The sequence below is a fragment of the Neofelis nebulosa genome, chromosome 2, assembly GCF_028018385.1.
Source record: "Neofelis nebulosa isolate mNeoNeb1 chromosome 2, mNeoNeb1.pri, whole genome shotgun sequence".
In the NCBI taxonomy this organism is placed as follows: Eukaryota; Metazoa; Chordata; class Mammalia; order Carnivora; family Felidae; genus Neofelis; species Neofelis nebulosa.
The window spans coordinates 146,828,486-146,842,129 of record NC_080783.1 but is presented as its reverse complement, the minus strand read 5'-3'; the positions used below and the strand labels follow the sequence as shown (position 1 = coordinate 146,842,129).

Below are 13,644 nucleotides of genomic sequence, written 5' to 3'. Positions count from 1 at the left end.
GTTTTTTTTTTTTTTTTCTTCTTTCCTTAGGGAGGGGACCCTACCACACTCTAGTAATAGAACTGAACTAATGCGAATTTGTTCTCGGTGACTCACAGATAGAAACTACACCAGGTGAATTGTCACACAAAGGAAACTTTATTTGCAGCAAATAAGCAAGTAAGATCCCAGGGAATAACTTCCAAAGTTCTGACTCCCTGAGTAGGGGTGAATGGGTTCCTTTTATCTAGGGTTAGGATGAACATTTAGAAAGGGAAGCCTTGGCACCGTTCGTAGAGGAGGGCGTTAGGTCACACCTGCGCCTTGAGGAAACATGCCTGTACATGACCTGTATGTTATATAAAGGAGGCTTGTGCCCTCCTTGGGCAGAGATTTTAGTATTATAATGAGGTAAAGGTATATCTCCATCATTCCAGAGGTCATTCCATTGTTCACCTGGGGAGGTGTGAGTAGGGGGTTTATAACTCAAACTGGGTCTGGGTGGTCTGGGCCCCAGGAGCTCCTCCTCTGGGCAGTCATTATTGCTTGAGGGGCAGTTTCAGTTTCCATAATGGGGTGCTACGCCTGTAGGATCATTTGCCTGAGTTAAGAGATAAGCTGGAAAAAAAGTTTAAGGAAAAATGTGGGACAAATGTCTCAGTGGGTACAAGCAGGTGAGCAGTAAAGGTCAGCTCTTGGAGTCTAGCTGATGACAGAAATTTCAAATTTCAGCAGAGTTTGTGGCTACTGGGATAGAGATTATATTTCCGGCCTCTGTCGTAGCTAGGTTGGCCATAAGACTAAATTCTGGCCACTGGGGTATAAGGGAAACTATGTGTGCTTCATTCAGGAAAAGTCTTAAAGGGCTAGCATGCCCTTATTGCTCCCTTGTTTTGCAGTTTCCCTGACAGTTTGAGTGCAGACACGATTGCTTGGACCAGCACGTGGAATCTGCACATTGAAGATGGCAGAGCAATAGAATGGGAGAGAAGGAGCCTGGGCCCTGACATGATGGAGCCACTACTCCAGGCCCAGACCTACTATATTTAAATAAGAGATAAGTCAACTTCAATTTTAACTCTTTAAAGAAATTTTTTTTAATGTTTATTCATTTTTGAAAGACAGAGAGAGACAGAGCACAAGCAGGCATGGGGTGGAAAGAGAAGGGGACACAGAATCTGAAGCAGGCTCCAGGCTCTGAGCTGTCAGCACAGAGCCCGACGCAGGGCTTGAACTCAGAAACCGCGAGATCATGACCTGAGCCGAAGTCGGATGCTCAACCGACTGAGCCACCCAGGTGCCCCTTAACTTTTTTATATGGATTTTCTGACATGTTGTACTATGGCTGTAATGGTTTACTGACTCTTCTAATTTACTTACCAAAAGCATGCCACTTTACTTTCCAGGTGACAATAGAGGAGTGACAGGGAGGAGAACAAGGTGGAAGCTAAGCCTCATTACCTGGCAATGCTTCTCAAAAGGTGTCTGTCACCTGTAGGTGCTAAGAGGCAGGCAAACAGAGCATTCTTCTTTTACCTCATGACCCTAGGGAGATACTAAAAAGGACCTGCTCTAGGAGAGAAAGTGAAATCTGGGTTTGTAAATTCCTAAAGCTTTTTTTGCTACCTGACATTCCTGCTATTAAGATTAATTATTTTTTTAAAAGTTACATTCTTTTTTATTTTTAAAATTTTTTAAATTAATTTTCAGAGAACGTGAGCAGGGGAGGGGTAGAGAGGGAGGGGGACAGAGGATCCGAAGCAGACCCCTCGCTGACAGCACCAAGCGCCCCAAGAGTTATGTTCTTGAGGGGCACCTAGATGTTTCAGTCAGCAAAGCATGAGACTCTTGATCTCAGGGTTGTAAATTCAAACCCCATGTTGGGTGTAGGGATTACTTAAAAAGAAAATCTTTAAGTGGCACCTAGGTGGCTCAGTCGCTTAAGTATCCAACTCTTAATTTTGGCTCGGGTCATGACCTCACGGTCATGAGATTGAGCCCTGTATTGGGCTCTGCACTGGGCTAAGATTCTCTCTCTACCTCTCTCTGCCTGTCCTCTGCTCCTCTCTCTCTTTCTCAAAAAAAGAAAAAATCTTAAAAAAAAAGAGTTATGTTCTTGAAAGCTGATGAGAGTAGATCTTCAACATTCTCAACACACATACACACACACATACACACACAGTTAACTATGCAAACTATGTGAGATGATGAACATGGTAATTAAATTGATCTTAATAATCATTCTATAAGGTATGTGTGTATATATAATATACATACATATGTCACAAAAAGTTATGTTCAGTGTTCAGCCTCATGGAGCTATTTTAAATCCAATGTTCTCTGTGTGTGTGTGTGTGTGCGTGCATGTGTGTAGGTATTATTATAGTAAATTAATGCTTTCCAGCCAGATAAATAATAGCTGTACAAACAGTTTAAGTATTTCAAAAACCGTAATGGAAATTGAACATTTACCCATAGAAAGCCTGCCTATGTATCTATTTATCTGTCTGTCCAGCCGTCTTTCCGCATATACATTTGGCTGGATTTATAGCAATTTAGCCTTTAGCATTGGTTACTTCTATAATCTTCATAATCTTTGAACAGTTTTTAAAAAGAATAAATGTTGACTTTAAAAGTCAATTTGGTAGGGAAAAATAGTTCAAAACATGGGGTCCAAATGTAAAATATAATAATAAAAATTATCCTTGTGAAAGCTTTTGCAAGTACTGTGCCCATTATGACAGGCTAGGTGTGTGGTTTCCAGCTAAATAGCGTTAGAAAATGTCCTCACACAAGTATCATTACATTAGAAACTGGTAGAAATTGCTCTGCTTAGTGAGGTATTATGCATTCTTTCTCAGTCTGACTTTGCCTCTGGAATTCTTGACTCACATTCAGAATGAAGCTCTTAATCTTTCAGAAGCCTCTCTCTCTTTTTTTTTTTTTCAACGTTTATTTTATTTTTGGGACAGAGAGAGACAGAGCATGAACGGGGGAGGGACAGAGAGAGGGAGACACAGAATCGGAAACAGGCTCCGAGCCATCAGCCCAGAGCCCGACGCGGGGCTCGAACTCACGGACCGTGAGATCGTGACCTGGCTGAAGTCGGACGCTTAACCGACTGCGCCACCCAGGCGCCCCATAGAGGCCTCTCTCTTTAAGGCTATATGCAGATTCTCAGCTGCTGAAGGGTTTCTATGGTGATGGACTTTTTTTTTTTTTTTTTTTTTTTGGGACAGAGAGAGACAGAGCATGAACGGGGGAGGGGCAGACAGAGAGGGAGACACAGAATCGGAAACAGGCTCCAGGCTCCGAGCCATCAGCCCAGAGCCTGACGCGGGGCTCGGACTCACGGACCGCGAGATCGTGACCTGGCTGAAGTCGGACGCTTAACCGACTGCGCCACCCAGGCGCCCCTGGACTTTTCTTTTAATTAAAAAATTTTTTTTAATGTTTATTTATTTTTCAGAGACAGAGACAGAGACAGAGACAGAGACAGAGACAGAGTGTGAGCAGGGGAGGAGCAAAGAGAGATGGAGACACAGATTCCGAATCAGGCTCCCGGCTTCAAGCTCTCAGCACAGAGCCTGATGCAGGGCTCAAACCCACGAACCACGAGATCATGATCTGAGCCGAAGTTGGACGCTGAGCTGATTGAGCCACCCAGGCACCCCTATTCTTGTACTGTTTAAAGGAGAATCTTCTCCCTCTCCCTTCCCACATAGGATTTCATTATTATTTCTTACTTACAGACCTAGAGAATCTGGTGTTACTTTCCTGCCATTGCTCTGGAAATCCACCCAGCATAAGGCATGTAGTACTGACTGGACAGGCAGCAGTGCCAAAAAGACATTGACACTATGACAAAGTGAGGGATCAAAAGTCCATCACCATAGGGGGGCCTGGATGCCTGGTTGAGCATACTACTTTGGCTCAGGTCATGATCTTGTAGTTCATGGGTTTGAGTCCCTCATTGGGCTCTGTGCTAACAGCTAGGAGCCTGGAGCCTGCTTCAGATTCTGTGTCGCCCTCTCTCTCTGCTCCTCCCTTGCTCACACTCTGTCTCTCTCTCTCTCTCAAAAATACATAAAAATAAAAAAAATTAAAAATAAATACTATAAGAATATAAACAGCTATCAAATTCCTGAAATATTCAATATGATGTTAAATAACCAAAAGGTAAACTTTCAGGGAGAAGCATTGAGAATGGAGTTGCGCTGATACTCACATGTTTAAAAATAATCATGGTATGAGCTACTTACTATGCCAGGCACCCTTATGGACAAAACAGTTCTGCCCACATGGAGCTTCTATTCTAATGGGGGAGACAGGCAATATGTCAGTGATAAAATACTGTGAAGGAAAATTAAACTGTTGGCCACTAGATACAGCTCATTACTTTTTTTTATGTCTCACCAATCCTCTCAAAAAGAATGATGCTGAGTGCCTGATATGCTGTTAAAGTTGTGTTTGGGGGCCAGGTGATAGGCTATCTCTCTTTTCTTATCTCTCCCTCCTTATTCAGATTTTCTTTTTCTACCAGCTTACAGAAAGGGGGAAATATAGTTAAGATGTACTACAGAGCCAACAAGAGGTATCTTGGAGTAGGTGAATTAGATCAGCTCCTTCCTAAATCATAGAAATCCTCTCCCCTCAATTTCCTGGGTATTTACCCTTATTTATTTATTTATTTACTTAATATCTGAATGTATCTTTTAAAAAATATTTACTTATTGATTTTAAGAGAGAGAGCACGAGCAGGGGATGGGCAGAGAGAGAAAGAGAGAGAGAGAGGAAGAATCCCAATCTGAATACAGATATTTGTTTAATATCTGTATTCACCACTAGACTATTAGTTTCTTGAATAAGAAGTACAACAATGCTTCCCAGTCCTTGACAGAGTACCTGATAGGTACTCAACAAGTACCTTTTGAATGAAAGGATCCCTTTAGCCCAAGCAATTGCTGTTTTCCAGGTGGTCTCATCTAACTCCCTAGGGACTCTATTTTGATGTTTGGCTGGTGAAAAAAATCTCCATAATAAAAACTTGGGTGAGTTTTCCTTTTCTTGTGTTCTATGAATTCCTTTTTGTCAAAGAACTCCCAGTGGATGGGAAGGTTGTGTGTGTGTGTGTGTGTGTGTGTGTGCAAATCGAGTAGAAATATTTTTTGTCATTCTGAGTTCAGGGTCATATTTTTTCCTCTTTCTACTTGGAGAAATCCTAACACACACAATGGACATATTTTTAGTGCTCAATGGAACTTAACCAATGTTAGGCATATACTTTTGTCAGGGCTAATACTAGATAAAAAAGGGTCTTGAACCTTCTCTACAGCCAGTAGAAGGAACATTGTAAAAACTGCTAGGGGAGAGAATCTAAGGAGGTTCATGGGTCATGGTCTATCCTAAAATCTCTTGGTCTTAGAATAATTTTCAGCATAGAGATTCTGTTGAATGTTTTGTTAGATTTATACCTAAGTATTTCTTGTGTTGTTGTAAATGGCATTGTTTTTTTAAATTCTGGCTTCCAGTTGTTCATTACTTGTATATAAAAATGCAGTTGAAGATACATTTTTTATTATTACTGAAGTAAAATTGACATTCAATGTTATGTTAATTTCAAGTGTACAATGATGTGGGAAACAAAGGCAATAAGAACAAGTTAAATTTCCCTACTATCTACAACTCACTGACAAATCTTTGAAACAGGCAGAGTGACCTTCCTTTGGGAGCTCAGCTGCCTTGATGCTAACACTTTGATAAAGGCAAAAGGCAATCTTAGCTTAACATCATCTTGACCCCCCAGGATCCTGTAAGTCTACTTTAACATATAAAAATTCCTTTGGAAACATCCTTTATCTCTGTCCCCTCCCCTCAAGATAGATGTTAGCAATCATCCTCCAAGGATATGGCCCACTGATATACATCTGGAGGGTCTTGTGACTGAGGTTTCCCTAGACAGTAATAAATGACCTTTTCCTAACAACAGCTAGCCCCCTTCAAGTCCTGGAAACCTTGCTTGCAAAATTCCTTATAGACTTACGCTATCCCTAACCCCCTCCCAATCTGAAAATATATAATCAGCCACTGCTCACAACCCTAGTGTAGCTCTCTCTGCCCATGGGTCCTGTCTCTGTGCTTTAATAAAACCACCTTTTTGCACTGAAGATGTCTCAAGAATTCTTTCTTGGCCATGGGCTCTGAACCCCATTATTCCCACATCATATAACATTGTTAGAAGGTAGAGAAGAGACAGGAAAGTGTCCCCCAAACTGAGAAGCCACTTTGAGACTGGAAAATAAAGCAGGCCACTCCATACAGTTTGCACAGTTTTACTCAGGGAAACTTACTGACAGGAAGGATCCGGTGGAGGATGATCCATGTCACCTGCATAGTTACGCTCCACAAAATTCAGACCTTAGTCCACAGATTTTATAGAGCGAGGGGCCACACAAAAGGGGCACTGTAGTGAGCTCAAAGGGTCTGCGTGTTCCTCAAAGGGCTTGCGAGCACCTAACTGACGGCTACTTCAGTTAGTGCTTGTGGTACTACCTATGCATCAGGAAGAGGAAAGAAATACGTTATCTCTAACAGATTCCTGGGAGGCCAAAGCAAGCCCCCCTCCCCCCAAATCCCTACCTTGATGGGCATTTCCAAGGTATGTAAGCTAATCACCAAGGGGCCTGGAACACACAGTCAATGATGGGGTCAGTATTGTCAGCACTGTTTCAAAAATATTGATTCGACAATTCTCCACATTACCCAATGTTTACCATAACTGCGGTCACCACCATCTGGCACTATACAACATATTACAATATTATACAACAAACCTGGAAGTATCACAATCCCAGATTTCAAGGTATATTACAAACTGTAATTAATCAAAACAGTATAGTATTGGCACAAAAATGAGCACATAGATCAATAGAACAGGAGATGGAGTCCTGAAGATTGATTTGTGTGTTGATCTTATATCTTATGACCTATTAGTTCAAAGAGGTTGTTTTGGTAGATTCCCTGGGATTTTCTGGATGGGTGGTGTTGAACAGGAGTGGTGAGACTAGACTTACTTGCTTTGTTCTGAGTTAGTGGCAAAGCAGTTTTTCATCATTAAATATGATGTTATCTGTAGGGCTTTTGTAGATGCCTTTATCAGCTCAAAGAAGTTAATTTTTACTCCGAGTTTGCTTAGAGTTTTATCACGAACGGCTATATTATTTTGTTGAGGTTTATCTGCATTTATTTATATAATTAAGTGGTCTTTATTCCTCAGACTTTTAGTATGGTGAATTACATTAATTAATAAACCTCAGTTGATCAAGGGCATATAGCCCAAATCAGATATATGATTTGCAAATATTTTCTTTCATTCCATAGGTTGCCTTTTCATTCTCTTGTTTCCTTTGCTTTGCAGAAGCTTGGTGTAGTCTTATCTGTCTATTTTTGATTTTGTGGCCTGTATTTTTGGTGTCCTATCTAAGAAAACATCATCAAGACCAATGTCAAAAAGATCTGCTCTGTTTTTCTCTAAGAATTTTACCATTTCAGGTCTTGTGTTGAAGTCTTTAATTCATTTTGAGTTGATTTTTGTGGATGGTGTAAAGGAAGGGTGCAATTTAATTTTTTTGCATATGATATCTATTTTTCCCCAACAGCATTTGTGGAAAAGACTATAATTTCCCCCACTGTGTATTCTTGGCATCCTTGTCAAATATTAGTTGATTTTTCTCTGTGATGCAAGGATGGCTCAGCATAAGGAAATCCATAAACATGATACACCACGTTAATATAATTAAGGATAAAAATCATATGATCATCTCGATATATGCATATAAAACATTTGACAAAATTCAACATCTTTTTATGATAAAATAATACTCATAAACTAGGTATACAAGAATGTACCTCAACAGAGTATAGACCATATATAACAGCCCACAGTTAACATTATACTCAGTGATGATCAGGAACAAGACAAGGATACCCATTCTCACCACCTCTATTCAACATAGTACTGGAGCCCTAGCCAAAACAATTAGGCAATAGAAATAAATAAAAGTAATCCACATCAGGGGCGCCTGGGTGGCTCAGTCAGTGAAGTGCCCAATTCTTGAGTTTGGCTCATGTCATGATCTCTTGAGTTTGGCTCATGTTGTGAGATCGAGCCCTGCATTGGGCTGTGTGCTGAGTGTGGAGTCTGCTTAAGATTCTCTCCCTCTGTCTCCCTGTATACTTCCCTGACTTGCACTCTCTCTCTTTAAAAAAAAAAAAATAATAAAATAAAATAAAAAACACTTTCCAAACGCATTTAAATCATGTTTTCCTTAAAAAAAAGAAAGAAAGAAAGAAAGAAATCCAAATCAGAAAGCATGAAGAAAATTATCTGTGTTTGCAGATAACAAGATCCTGTATGTAGAAACTTCATAAAACTTCACATGAAGCGTACATAAAACACATTTATTACAGCCTATTTTAAGCTGGTAACAACTTCAATCATGTACCAAAGCTTCATAAAAATTCTTATAACTCATAAACAAAGTTTAGTCTGTGTGTGTCCTTAAAGCTAAATGGAATCTCTAGTAGGCAGCATACTGTTGGAGTCTGTTCTTTTTAATTTTAAAGGATTTTAACTCCTGTTTTTTAAAATCCATTCAGCTACTCTGTCTTAGAGAATTTAATTAGTTTACTTTGAAAATAATTAAGATAGGTAAGGACTTATACCTGCCATTTTGTTGTTTTCTGACTGTTTTGTAGTTTCTTTGTTCCTTTTTTCCTCTCATGCTGTCTTCCTTTGTGATTTGTTGATTTTTTACAAAAAATGCATGTTTTGATTCTTTTCTTTCTATGTATTATGTATCTACTAGAGAATTTTTCTTTGTGATTACCATAAAGCATACATAAAATTATATTTATTATAGTCTATTTTAAGCTGGTAACAACTTAACTTCAATCACATACCAAAACTACACTCTTACATCTTGTCTCTCTCCCACATTTTATACTACTTATGCCATACTTTACATCTTTTAATATTGTGTATCCATCAACAAATTATTGTTTTAGTTATTTTAATAATTTTGTAATTTAACTTTTATACTAGAGTTAAATGTGATTTATGCACCATCATTACCATATTAGCATATTCTAAATTTGATCATATATTTACCTTTATCAGTGAGCTCTACACTTTCATACGTTTTCATTTTGTTACTTAGTACTCTTTTTGTTTTGACTTGTAGAAGTCCCTTGAACATTCCTTGTAAGGCAGGATTTGTGAAGTCCCTCAGCTTTTGTTTGAGAATGTCTTTATCTCTTCTTCATTTCTGAAGGACAACTTTGCCAGGCATAGTGTTCTTGGTTGGCATTTTTTTTTTTTTTTTTTTTTTTTTTTTTTGCACTTTGAATATATCATCTCCCTGCAAAGGTTCTGTTAAGAAATTCCCTGAAGGGCACTTGAGTGGCTTAGTCGGTTAAGCGTCCAACTTCAGTTCAGGTCATGATCTCATGGTTCTTGAGTTTAAGCCTCATGTCGAGTTCTCTGCTGACACCTTGTAAGCCTGGAGCCTGCAGCCTGCTTCGGATTCTGTGTGTGTCTCTCTCTCTGCCCCTCCCCTGCTTGCATTCTCTCTTTCTCTCTCAAAAATAAATATAAAAATTTTTTAAAATATGAATTCTAGTATATGTATCGCTTACATCAATTGGTTTTACTGAAATATTTTTATTTCATCAGGTAATGATAAAATTGCTAGTGAAAGAACGCCAAAGAAATTTTTATTGTAAGCTGTTTTACTTGCAATTTTACCTAATAGAAATGCTTGGGCATTTTGTGCAGTAATAGTAAATGTCCTCTGAAGACCTTACTGGTAGAGTATGAAATTCATTATAAAGTATATAAAAAGTATACGTGGATTTAACATATACATGCTAGGAGCCAAAAACTATCATAGTTCTTATAAGCACTTTCTATTTTCTTTTGGACTTATGCTCATTTCAGCAAAAACCACCTGTAACCAGGATTAAACACTGTTTCGCCAAACATTGTTATACTTACTACAAGTTGTTTTAACATAAAAAAATTCATTTTCAAGTACAGGCCTGCATAGTATTCTTCCAAACAAAGGTGAAGTTTAAAAACAATTATAAAATGTTTTCCCCAAAGAGAGGAGAAAATGGACCTCTCTTGCTTCTTGATGTTTGCTTTTTCCTATGTGTCTATTATTAGTGGAGAAAAATATTGGTATTTTATTTTATATCTAAGCTATTATGGTAATAAGATTTAGACAAGTAATTCAGACATTTAATAAAGATATTAAAACTCAGGTTTTATTTGTTCAGTTATAATAAAGTTTAAATGTCTTACTTCTTCTCAGGACAAAGGCATACCTGTATGTCACTGTCCTGTTATAATACTGTTACCCAGGGTAGCTGTTGGTATGAAAGGAGAGGGCAGAAGAAATGATTGCTATGGAACCTATCAGTTCCGACCCCCTTGTGAGAGAGGAGGGGTGGGGGTGCAGCAGTCCTAAAAAGGCCCTGGAGGTAAATTATAGCTGTGTCCTCTCTGCAGTCAGGCTGTACATGGACCTCCCAGTCCTCTAAGAGGCATCACTCGGGCCACCTTGCTCAGCCTACACCTTCATCCTGTTCCCACTCCCTCTCCTTATGGTCTCCTCCCAACGACGGACTTGGACTAGGCCCCTTGTTTCTACACCGGTCTGCAATCATTAAGACAAAAACTTACTTGTTATCATCAAACCAGTGCTAGCAGGTAAATCAAGCAAAACAAAAAAACCACTGGGGAGTCTTAATGTATTACCTCATAAATATTCTTATGTTTATTTATTTTTTTTTTTAGTGTTTATTAAAACATTTGAGAGAGAGAGAGAGAGAAACAGCATGAATTAAGAAGGAGCAGAGACAGAGGGAGACACAGAATCCTGAAACAGGCTCCAGGCTCTGAGCTGTCAGCACAGAGCCTGATGTGGGGTTTAAACCCATGAACTGTGAGATCATGACCTGAGCCAAAGTTGGATGCTTAACCAACTGAGCCACCCAGGCACCCCTAAAATTTTTTTTTAAATAAAAAGAAAAAAAAATTCACTGATAGCCTTCTGGGGATTCCCTTGTATGTGACAAATCACTTTTCCCTTGCTGCATTCAAAGCTCTTTTGTCTTTGAATTTTGAGAATTTGACTATAATGTTTCTTGAGACAATCTTCTTTGGTTGATTTTGCTTAGGGTCCTTTAGTTTCATGAATGTGGATGTCCACATCCCTCCCAAGATTTGGGGAATTTTCAGCCATTATTTCTGTAAATAAAGTTTCTGTCCTTATCTGTTTTCTCCTCTTTTACTCCCATAATGCATATATTTCTTTGCTTGATGATATCCGATAGGTCCCATATGCTTTCCTTACTCTTTTTCTTTTTATTCCTCTAACTGGCTAATTTCAAATGACCTGTTTTCAAGGCCATTGATTTTTTTTCTAATTCAATTTACACTTATTATAAGAACTGCCAGATATTTCATGTTAATATTTACATTTTCATAAGTACTTGCAGTTAGAATTCAAGCTGAGATTCCAATAAATCTCTTACATGTTCAACACTTTTCCTATCCTCAGACTTTGCAAATATTTTAACGAACATTTTTTGGATTTTATTCTGCCTTTGGGGAATTTATACTATACATATAACACAGAGGAAAAAAGATTACAATTTGGCAAAGCAAATTGAGGACAACTATATATAGGGTTGCAAATTGAAAAATAAGTGTAGACTATGAAATTCAAAATTTTAACACAGATAAATTCAGCCATTAGTTTTTCACTTTATATAAAACTTCACTCATAACTTCTTATTTATTTATTTTAAATTTTTAAAATGTTTATTTCTTTTTGAGAAAGAAAGAGACAGAGGGTGAATGGGGGAGGGGCAGAGAGGAAGACACAGAATCCGAAGCAGGCTCCAGGTCTAGACAGGGCTCAAACTCGCGAACCACAAGATCATGACCTGAGCTGAGGTTGGACGCTTCACCGACTGAGCCACCCACCCAGGCACCCCACTCATAACTTCTTCGAATACCAACCTCCTGAGGGTATTTATTTTTGTATTTGTGTATAGTTGGCATACAATGTCACGTCAGTTTCAGGTGTACAACATAGTGATTCCACAACTGTGTCTATATTATGCTGTGCTCGCTGCAAGTGTAGGTACCATCTGTCCTCATAGAATGCTGTTAAAAGGCCATTGACTATATATCCTATGCTTTACCTTTCATTTCCACAAAAAGGTCATTGATTATTTCTGAATAATTAAGTCTGCTGTTGAAGCTTTTGATTTTTTTTGGGGGGGGGGGTGCCGGTCAGTTGTATCCTTCAACTCCAGATTTTCTGCTTGATTATTTTTTATGGTTTCTATTCCTTTCTTCACATTCTCATTTTGTTCATGTATTTTCTTGATTTTTTTTAGTTGTCTGTGTTCTCTTGTAGTTCATTGAGCTTTAAGAGTATTATTTTGAATTCTTTGTCAGGCAATTTACAGTTCTCCATTTCTTTAGGGTTGGTTATTGAAGATTTATTTTGTTTATTTGGTTGCATCATATTTCCCTGACTCTTCATGTTCCTTATAACTTTGCACTGGTTTCTGTGCACAGGATGAAGCATTCACCTCTTCCAGTCTTTACAGACTGGTTTTGGCAGGAAAAGACATTTATTGGTCAGCCCAGCTGGAGATCCTGGGGGCCTGTCAAATGTTTTCTGTGGATGTGGACCTCCCAATCTCCCTTCCTTCTAGGGAAGAGATTTCAGGGTGGTATACCTTCTTTCAATTTCACAGAGTCATGTTGGCTGCTGTAAGGCTGCTTTCTTTTTCCTTAGAGCAGTGCATTGATAGGGTGGTGTATTAGAAACATATTCCAGTCCTCTCCCTCTCTTCCAGGGGAGAAATCTCAGGGTTATGGGCCGTCTTCCAATTTCACAGAGCTATGCCGGCCACCACAAACCTCCTGCCACATTTTTTCTGGGTCACAGTACTGAAATGAGAAGTTGTTGAGTTCCATTTTTCTCCCTCCCTTCTGGAGAAGATTCTGGATTGTGTGTCTCTTCCTATCCCATAGAGCCATGCCAGCTGTTGAGAGCTGCCTGCTTCTTTTCCCTAGGACAATAAACTAAAATGCCAGGATGTACTGGAATGGCACTGGGTGCAAGCTCTACTTGTCTCCCTTCCTCTAACTCTCACAATCATGTAACTTCTCTTAATCCCATAGAGCTATGCAGTCAGCTGAGAGGTCCTGCCCTTTTCTTTGTTCAAAGTCGCCCCCAGGCATTCTAACTTTGCTGCTTGCCTCATCACTCTCGAGTAGGTCTTTTGGGCAGCATCCGGAAAAGTGAGGATGATATCAGATGGTTGCTTCCCTTATATTTTGCCCCTGAGGGAAAAGTCGTGGGCTGAGCAAAATTTTTCTCTAGATGCTAAGCTGTTTCAACTTGTGGCAGGGACTGATACCAGCAAAGTGAAATAGCATTCTTTTATTGGTGTAGATGAGAGCCAGGATTTCCTATTCCATTATCTTATGGATTTCAGTTCAGATTCTTTTTAAACTACAAATTCAATTAGAATTCAATTTAGAAGTTACAGTACAATTCAGATCATCTATTTCACCTA

The 13,644-nt window shown here is 39.0% G+C and overlaps 1 long non-coding RNA gene across 1 annotated transcript; it reads right to left on the bottom strand.

Moving 5' to 3' along the window:
- Positions 1-5,534: 5,534 nt before the first annotated feature.
- Positions 5,535-9,339, bottom strand: LOC131504418 (uncharacterized). Its single transcript, XR_009257982.1, has 2 exons — positions 6,619-9,339; positions 5,535-6,531 (listed from the first exon to the last, which is right to left on the bottom strand). It is a non-coding gene; the product is annotated as an uncharacterized LOC131504418 (long non-coding RNA).
- Positions 9,340-13,644: the final 4,305 nt, after the last annotated feature.